General features: G+C 41.9%; 1 long non-coding RNA gene across 1 annotated transcript; it reads right to left on the bottom strand.

The window, feature by feature from the left end:
- Nucleotides 1–1,633: 1,633 nt before the first annotated feature.
- Nucleotides 1,634–9,090, bottom strand: LOC122466300. The gene is made up of 4 exons (XR_006291708.1): nt 8,977–9,090; nt 5,909–6,004; nt 2,780–2,837; nt 1,634–1,707 (listed from the first exon to the last, which is right to left on the bottom strand). It is a non-coding gene; the product is annotated as an uncharacterized LOC122466300 (long non-coding RNA).
- Nucleotides 9,091–9,295: the final 205 nt, after the last annotated feature.

Below are 9,295 nucleotides of genomic sequence, written 5' to 3'. Positions count from 1 at the left end.
CGTACTTTGGGGGGGGCACACATTTCAGGGGGATATGGGGCCCAGGGGGGCCTGGCGCCAGCAGCAGCAAGCAACCCAGCCCCAGCCTGCCCTGCTCCACCCTGCCCCGCCGGCTCACGGCGTCACTCGGGGGCGGGGGGGGAGGTGGAAGCCAGAAAGAGGCTGGGCAGGGGTGTGGGAGAAGGGATGGAATGTAGGCAGGGCTGGGAACAGAGCAGGGGCGGGAAGAGGCAGAGTGGGGCAGGCTGGGGCTGGGTTGCTCGCTGCTGCCAGTGCCAGTTCCCCCGCTAGCCCCCCAGGCTGCCCTGGACCCCGCTTTCCCTTGAAGCGCCAGGCTCCCAAAGTGCGGTGCCCGGGGCAATTGCCCCAGTCTGTCCTATGGACGGGACAGCTCTGAAAATATTAGCCCATATATTGGTGGAGCTGGGCCCACATTCCTGAATATTGGCGGAGAATGGGCACCACGGGTCCATATTACTCACTGCCTATGAAAACACCTACAGGGTCAAATTCATCCCTGCTGTATTCCACTGGCTACATCTAAACCAATTGCCAGTGTAATAATGATAGTTCCTAGCCCAGATATTATTATTTGTGTTACTGTAGTGCTTATGTAGCGCTGCCCATGTGTAAGTTGCAGAACACTTTATGAAGGTCAGTATCATCATCCCCATTTCAAAGATGGGGAAACAAGAGTCACGGAGCATTGAAGTGATTTGCTGAAGGTCACATGGCAGGCCAACACCAGAGCTGGGAATATAAATTCCTAGGTTCTACAGCCAGAAGGGACCACTATAGTCTTTCAGTCTGCCCTTCTCCATAACCCAGGCCATAGAACTTTCCTGAAATAATTCCTGCTTCTACTAGAGCAGATCTTTTAGAAAGACATGTGATCTTGATTTAAAAATTGCTTGTGATGAAGAATCCACCACAACCCTTGGTAAATTGTTCCAGTAGTTACTCACTGTTAAAAATGTATGCCTTATTTCCAGACTGAATTAATCCAGCTTCAACTTCCAGTCACAGGATCTTGTTATACCTGTGTAGAACTCAACTCTTCTGAGATACAAAGAACATAGGATTGTTCCTTGTTGTACATTCTCTAGGGCTTTGTCCAGGCTGGTATTACATATACCAGAGCACTTCCCTTGGAAACCATTCTACAGGCTAGTACGTCTCAAGAAGCTTTTCCTGACATTGAACCTAAGTTTTCCTTTTCTCCGTTTCATCCCATTCCTCCGCTGTGTACACCATTTTATTCCTGTCTCAGTGATGGTTGCAACTTTCAAATAATTGTAGGCAGCTACACATATCTTAAATAAATGGCAACATTCTGAGCCGCACCTCTTTATGTGAGAGGAGTCTGAGGGTCTCAATCCACCCAACCTCACCCCCCGAAGAGGCTCTCATGTCACAAAATCCACCACCAGTTGGCAATCTCAGTAGAGATCCCAAGCTCTAAATAAAGAATGAATACTATAGCATCTCCTCACCCCTGTAAATTTGTTATAGAAGTGATCCGATGGTGTTATTACAGACGGTCTTACACACTATGTTCTTTTTATTTGATGTATCAACAGAGTTAACAGCTACTGGTGCTGCAAGAGCTGTCTGACAGTTCCTTTTAGAAGTTGTGCCTATCAACAGTAAGATTTATCCTCTCTTCCTGAATCTGATTGGATCATCTCTCGGGTGCAGAGCTACTGCCTAAAGGACACAAAGAAAAATCATTATATGGTGTCAAAATGCTAGACCCTCTGTGCTAGAGGTGATCCCTCCTAGTCATGGATGAGCTACAGTGGAGGAGCAGCATGGGGAAATCTTGTACTGCCTCTGCTCGTGCTGTCACAGGGTAGAGGATATCCTGCTCCAAACCATTAGTGAATACTAAAAAGCACAGGAAGTGTTTGTAATTAAAAAAACAAAGTCTAGCTGAAACATAAATGTAAATGCAACAAACACTTTGGTTTACTGAAGAACCAGTTAAGTCACATCAGTATTTCCCACTGTTTTTTACCATCAAGAAACCTTCAGTTCTATTTAGTCCAAAAAGTATCAAACGGCCTCCATTTACCAAAGGAGCCAATTTTCTTCCTCTCAGTTAGCAGTGTTTTGCATGGCCAAATTCATTCACTTTTTTAATTAAAACACTTTAATGCAATCAAAGAGAAATTATAGGACTTTTGCAGGGCATCCTGAGGGGATATACAACATTGACCCTATAATTTGTTCCACTTTAAGCAAGCTGCAACATGCCTACCTCCTCGGAACCCAAAGTCACTCATCCAATGAACAGGCATTAAGTTTTGTTTGCTGTCCCTAGTATTTTACATACCTAAGCACCCCTCTTCCGCCTGAATGGCAGTGTCAGCCCTGGGGATGTGTGGCAACTAAAAAATGAACTGAAGAAAGGAGATTGTTTGGGAACTCTCTCCCCTCCAGCCTCTCTGACAGTAGGTAATTAATCCTGAAAAGCAAGAGAACAAATGAATGTATTTTCACTGCACATTCTCCAGAATTCTTATTAAAGCAGAGAACAGAGAGTAGGCAGGAGAGAATCTGGAAAGGAGTTTCTGGTTTAATGAGCACCTTTCACATCATTTCCAGTTGCAGGCTTCAGAAGAAGAAAGACAGTTTTGCTCCCTGCTAATGATCTTCCCATCTCTGCTACAGAGGGAAAGGCTTCTGCTTACTTTTGTTTCTTTTGAGTTGACTTTGCAGGGCTTAACAGAAGCTTCAACCCTAAGAGGATGTGAGATTGGCATTTTAGAGAGCTTACCAGACACTGTCTCTGTCTTATCCTTGCTGCCACTCCATTGCTATTGTATTCTTTCTGGCTGAAGAGGAAGCAAATTGGTCAAAGAATCCTGGTATAGATCCTGTACATTGATGTGCAACTTCTTAAGGGACAGGGAGCAGCCCAAGCACGAGGAAAAAGAAAACTGCTCCCCTTTTGCCTGGCACCCCAGTAACAGCTCTGCTACTTTATGGTCAATTAGAGAATTGTCCACAACTCACTCTGCCACCTTCCCCCCACCAATAACCAATTAGTGCACATTCATCAGATGGTGGTACAAGAGGAGATGTATCATCAAGCCAAAATTAGTAGACTGTGATTCCCCCCACCCCTTCCTATACTAGCCTGTATTGATGAATGAATACAAGAGATAACAACACACAAAGGCATACTCTAAATACCTCCAAGAACATGTGTGTTCTCCAGAGGAAAAAATTATACCTAGTCTTCAAGGAACCTTGGCCAAGATTTTCAAAAAAGTGACTAGTGATTTTGGGTGCCCAACCTGAGGCATCTTCAAAGGGCTTGATTTTCAGGAAGTGCTCAGTACCTGTCCTCTAAGATATCTCTTTTTGGGCACCCAAAATTCAGTCACCTGAAATAACTAGCCATTTTTGACAATTGTTGCTATGGTGCACTAGATCATTGGAATAATGACTCTCTGATGCCAGGAAATATAACCACTTAGATTTTGTAATTTAGTGCAAGGTGTCCTGTGAGTCCTTACTGAAGCATAAATTCCTTTGAGATGCAGAAGCATGTGTAGAACCTTTCATTTCCCATTCAGCAGCCTCTTTTTGCAGAAGGACTGAAGGTGTAAACAATGGCTGTAATTCTCATGAACTGTGCCCACTGGAGATATTTGTAGTACTGGACTAAGATTTTAGAAAAAATTGACAGTTTCTTAGAGCTTGTCAGGAATTTTTCAACAGAATTGCTCGTTGGAAAATGGTGATTCATTGAAACCAAAATTTTTGATGAAACTTTTGCTGCGAAGGTTTCTCTGGTCCAGGACGGAATTTCTAATTAAACCAGAGAGAGACACACACAGACCCGCCACCCCCACGAGAATAGCTAATAGCCTAGTGGCTAGGGCACTTTTTAATCATGGTGTCCCGTAAGCCACCCCAAGAACCTATATGACTAAAATAGAGGGAGTAATATCCTCAAATTCACATTAAAAGAAATAATTATAAGGATTTGGCAGACCATTTGTTGTTTCTCTAAACTATAATTTTTTAAAGAGACAAGGTGGGTGAGGTAATATCTTTTATTGGACCAACTTTTGTTGGTCGTCGTATTAGCATATGTGCAACATGCCCTGAGTGGCACGTGACCAGGATTCATCAGCAAATTTGGTCCGTTGGTTGGATCATTAGCTTCCCCAGCCTGGGCTGGGTACTGACTGCGAGTGAGACGTGAATGCTGATCCATGCCACTCACTTTGGTTGGTGAGAGAGATAAGCTTGCAAGAGCTCTGTACTATTTGCAGAGGGTGGGCTGGGAATGTTTGCTTTCCTTCAGAACCCATGATGACATATCCCTTGTGATCAATTTCTGGTGATTGCAGGAGGAGGGCAGAAGTTGGGCAGTGATGGACATTGGGTTTCCCTATTCTCTTCTGTTATTATATGTAGGTGTATGGTCCAGTCCTCATTACATTTCGGACTACAGCAGCATTATAGCATGTAATCAGACTGTAAGTAGCTGATACATAAGACCCATCGCTCAGCCCTAGACCTGGATTTGCACAGTTACTGCCCTCCATAGCATTTGCACAGTATGCTAGGGTCATAGGATAACATAGATCCTTGGCCACCACCATTGCCACCCTCTGCAACAGTAAATATAGGGTTGAATTTCAGCTGTGAAGGACAAAAAAAGACAGCATTAAGGTTTCCAAAACATGAAGTATTTCTTACAGTGTGGTTATACCCTGAAGAGAGTATTATCATGGGTTTCCATCTTTACTATGTCTCAATTTCCATATGTAATTTCCTCAGTTAACAAGTAAAAGAGAGGGTTTTTTCTAAGTAGTAGTCCTGCAATCTCAAAATGGGCTCATTTATCATCACTAATAAAGATTATGCATAAGAAGTCCAATGATGACTTGAGAGTCAGAACAGAATCCAGCTCAGTCTCCCAGGACTCTGTTGGCTCTCTAGTTCTAAGAGAAGTAAAAACAGTCAAGTACGTTTGCAGTGCGATTCTAGCCATGTTGGTCCCAGGGTAGCAGAGAGACAAGGTGGGTAAGGTAAGATCTTTTATTGGACCAGCTTCTGTTGCTGAGTGAGACAAGCTTTTGAGCTTGCACAGATCTCTCCAGACCTGAAGGAGAGCTTGGTGGAAGCTCAAAGGTGAGAGAGACGAGCCAACAGAAACTGGATCAATAAAAGATCTAACCTCATCCACCTTCTCTCACTAATATTATGTTAGTCAGAAAAATAAGCAGACAGGACTTGAAATGTACACAGGAAGCAAATCTGCTGAGCAAAGAGATGGCATTTTTACACTGATCCAGTGTCTGTGAAAGTAAATGGAGAGAATCCCATCGACTTCAACAAGGGTTGGCTGAAGCCCATAGTCACTCTGACTGTAACCTCATTTAAAAGGTCTGTACACTGCCACTTTAAACTGTGTTTTGAAGTCAGAGGGTGAAATCCTGGCCCATTAAAGTTAATGGTAGTTTTGCCATTGAGTTCACTGGTGTCAGGATTTCACCTGTATTCTTCTGTTTTCTAAGCAGAGGAGCAGTTTAGAACGAAACAGCTCAAACCCAGATTGCTGTTTGAAATGCTGAGTAGAAAACCAAAACCTAACAGTGTTACCCTTTAGGATGTATCACTATGGCAAGCAGCTAAGCAGTTTCCTATCATGTTTCTGAAAATCTGTGGTGAGTATTTTAATCTGTATTTCACTTGTCAGTTATATAATTTGAGAGGATTTCAGGGGGGGAGGAGACAAACTTTGTCCTTAAAATCTTTTCTTTCTTTAAAAATAATACATGTACAGATGATATCCACTATGTCTTACACTGGAGGACTAAGCTTTTCTTATTTTTATATGGCTGCCATTTTCTTTCAATAAAAGTCACAATAGAACAAGTCCTACCTTGCAGATAAAAGGCCAACATTAATTGGTTTTCACTCAAGTGCTAGACAATATCCTAATGACTCCTCCAGAATGTCTTAAGTACAAGATTACGTGCTGAAATAAAACATATGAAACTCTGTATTGGATTCACATTTAGTTTGTTAGTTATTTATTTTTATTAAGAAAGAAACACAGGCTTCTACTTAGGTTTTTATGCCATGTCCTTCACTGTGGTATCTGAAAAGCTGTAGTGCACCATGAGCCCCAGAAACAATTATTGTTAGGTAAAGAAACCAATTCTAAGGAGCTTCTAGGCCTTTAAATAAGTCTTTACTTACTTTACTTTACTAGTCTTTACTTTCAGAAATCAGTTCAGTGATTTCTGCATAAAAATCAGGCAATATCCAAGATGATTATGATGATTTAACATTTGTATTTCAGTAAGCAAAAGGATTGGAACTAGATGCTATCAACTAACATATAATGAAAGACAGTTCCTGCCCCAAACAGATTACAAATACTGTATGTAACATTTCAGCACTGACTAGAAGCTACCTTAGGAAAGTTTGTAGCAGTCATTAATAGTCATTAACAATAGGTTCATATTATTTAGTTATATTTTAGATAAATAAAATACTTCCTTGCATAAAGCTCAGAGTGCACATACAACACATAATAAAGACGCTGTCATTACACACAACTCCACTGCTTTCAGAGATGGATGTAAAGGACCAGACTCCTACAGTGAGTCAAACCTTATTCCCCAATCCCTGTCAGGCAAATCCCTTTGATAAGAAAAGTTTGTGATGCCATAAAGATTCACTATGGAAAAAATGTGGATAGATTACATATTGTAATTAATTACTAAAACATACACCAAAAGGGTAACCTGTATTGCCTTGTACATCATTAACTTGATGTGCAGAACGTATCTCATAGTAAAACCTAAGCTGATCATGCTGCCAAAGACCATTACCATCTGACAAAACAAATCCATTGTTCCCTGACAAATATATAGCACCTGCCAAGTCAAACCACCATGAACTAATCAAATCAGATACATTGCCTATATAATGAAACAAATCACCTATCAAAGCAGACATTGAAGGGATGTAAGGTATCTAACTACGGAGTTAAAACTCTGATGTAACTTGTGTTCTTCATCACAGTTCAGGGCAACTACACCTATATTCCCGCTCTAAGGTCCAGCAATGGCATCCACCCTAGGTTCCAGGCTCCTCATCCATCACTTCTCTTGGTGAGAGACCTGCATTTCTCCCCCTCCCGACTGGGGTATTAACAGACTGCATAGCTCTCTTCCTATGCAGTGAACACCTTAGCAAAGTCAGACTGCCTAAGCAGGCCTGTTTCACTTCGGAGAGATAGTAAACAGTGTAATTGCCTGCAGTCTAACTACCACACAAAACTCTAAGCAAGCACAAAGAAAAGGAGTCTCTAAGGTGCTACAAGTCCTCCTTTTCTTTTTGCGGATACAGACTAACACGGCTGCTACTCTGAAACCTGTCATTAAGCAAGCACATTTATTCTTAAGGTAAAAGCATTACAGAGAAAACATTAAAAACAATAAAAGAACCACATTCCTGCTAATAAGGCTACCACAGATGACCACTCACTCTGCCAAGGGCTCTGGCTGGTGATTAGTCCTTCAAACCCCACACAGGAGATCTTCTTGTGGTTAAAAGTTTATCATAGGTTCAGCTCAGAACATGCATGCTCAGTCTTATTGGGCCTCAGTAAGGATGCTTCTGTAAGGATTGAGCCACACTTGGACCAAAGGAACTGTCCATTTACAGGAATAGAAAGAAGGCCCTGAGTCAGTTTTAACTCAAGCTATTTAACCAAAAGCATTTGTCTGTTGGACCCTGGATAATTCAGTTTAAACTAGTATATACAAGCCACTCTCTAGGTGATGGTAGCTCTTTAGAGGTGTTACAACCTGAATGCATTTGCCTGATCCCCACAGTTCTTAACTCCTGGAGGGCTGTGGTCCCCCTCCCCCATGGAATTACACACAATCCCTGGCCCACAATGATATATAAACTTAATTCAATATGGTTTGTCTGGGATAGTGCAAGAAATTGCCATATTTGTCACATGCTTCTCTAAGGTTTAACCTTTCTTTGTAATCTTAAGCAAAGCTTCAAGCTGTCCTGAAAAATTTGCTGTGATTTGTATTTGACTCAGAAAAAAAAATTCTTTGTAATTTAGCATGTTTAGATCATGTAATAATTTAAGTTGTGCTGGGCCATGCAGCATCTCCATCCTAATTTGAAAATGCAGTGTGCGTCCCCTCAGTACATATCGGAAATCTATAACAGAAGTGGGATTTGTATTAGATGCAAAGTTTTCATTCTTCAGATACCTCCAGCAGGGCATCGTGTGTCTCTGCCTTGTTCCCCTGAACAACTCCTTCCCTCTTCAGAGAATGTTCCGTTTTCAACCTGCCACAGTTATTTTGATCTCCCATGTGCTTCCTGTCCTGGTATTGTCTCTTAATGATCCTCAAGTGCTGAGAAGTGGCTTATCCTGAGCCATTCTTTCCCTTTCCCTTTGTTTTTCCTAGCAGTCTTCAGACCACAGCATAGCTCCAATTCCCTCAAACCGGGTTGCTGTGTCCATGCCATAAGCTAATGGAGAACTCTTGTGGCTCTACAATAAAGTCTCTTGGAGGACAGAATTGGTACCCCTGTTGACAGACCAAAGTCCATCTCCTTCAAGAGGTCCATTCTCAAGAGGCATCCAGCATTGTGATACCACCAGCTAATGGCCTTCATCATGAACTATTAAAGGGAGGCCAGCTTTTCCAAAACTTGATTTCAAAGATTTTTTTTTAAATGATTAAACTGCAGCCTATAAAGATTCATTCCATTTTCATCCCTTAGGTCTAGAACTGTCTGAGGCATTTACAGGCTGCTGGATTCTGTTCTAAGTCTTTTACTTTATGACAGTATCTCTTTCTCTTTTCCTCCCCTGTCCCCAGATTAAAATAAAAAAGCTTCAGTCCATAGTGCTTACTGACTCTTTCTGTATCAACAGCAGTTCAATCACCAGAAAGATAAACTTACCTTCCCTTTGCATCACTCAGCTTCTCATTGCATAGCAACAGCAGTCAATGCCTACTTGTGCTCTCATGTTCAAGTGGGATTCAGTAGCACAGGAAGCAGAGATATCAAAGTCCTGAGGAACAGAAGGATGTAGGAGCTGAAGCAGCAATCTCTGATGCCACCATAATGAGAGCACAGCATGATGGCTGGTTGCTGTGTGCTGCTCATTTGTGGGCTGCACATATGATTTGCATGTTTGTTCGGCATTGTCATTTTGCATAGAGTACTGTTAATAAGTCAAAGGTTCTGACACAGACATTTTGTTCTTCCCTTTCAATCT

This window comes from Chelonia mydas, chromosome 6 (assembly GCF_015237465.2).
Source record: "Chelonia mydas isolate rCheMyd1 chromosome 6, rCheMyd1.pri.v2, whole genome shotgun sequence".
NCBI lineage: Eukaryota > Metazoa > Chordata > Testudines > Cheloniidae > Chelonia > Chelonia mydas.
This window is presented reverse-complemented; position numbering and strand designations above follow the sequence as displayed.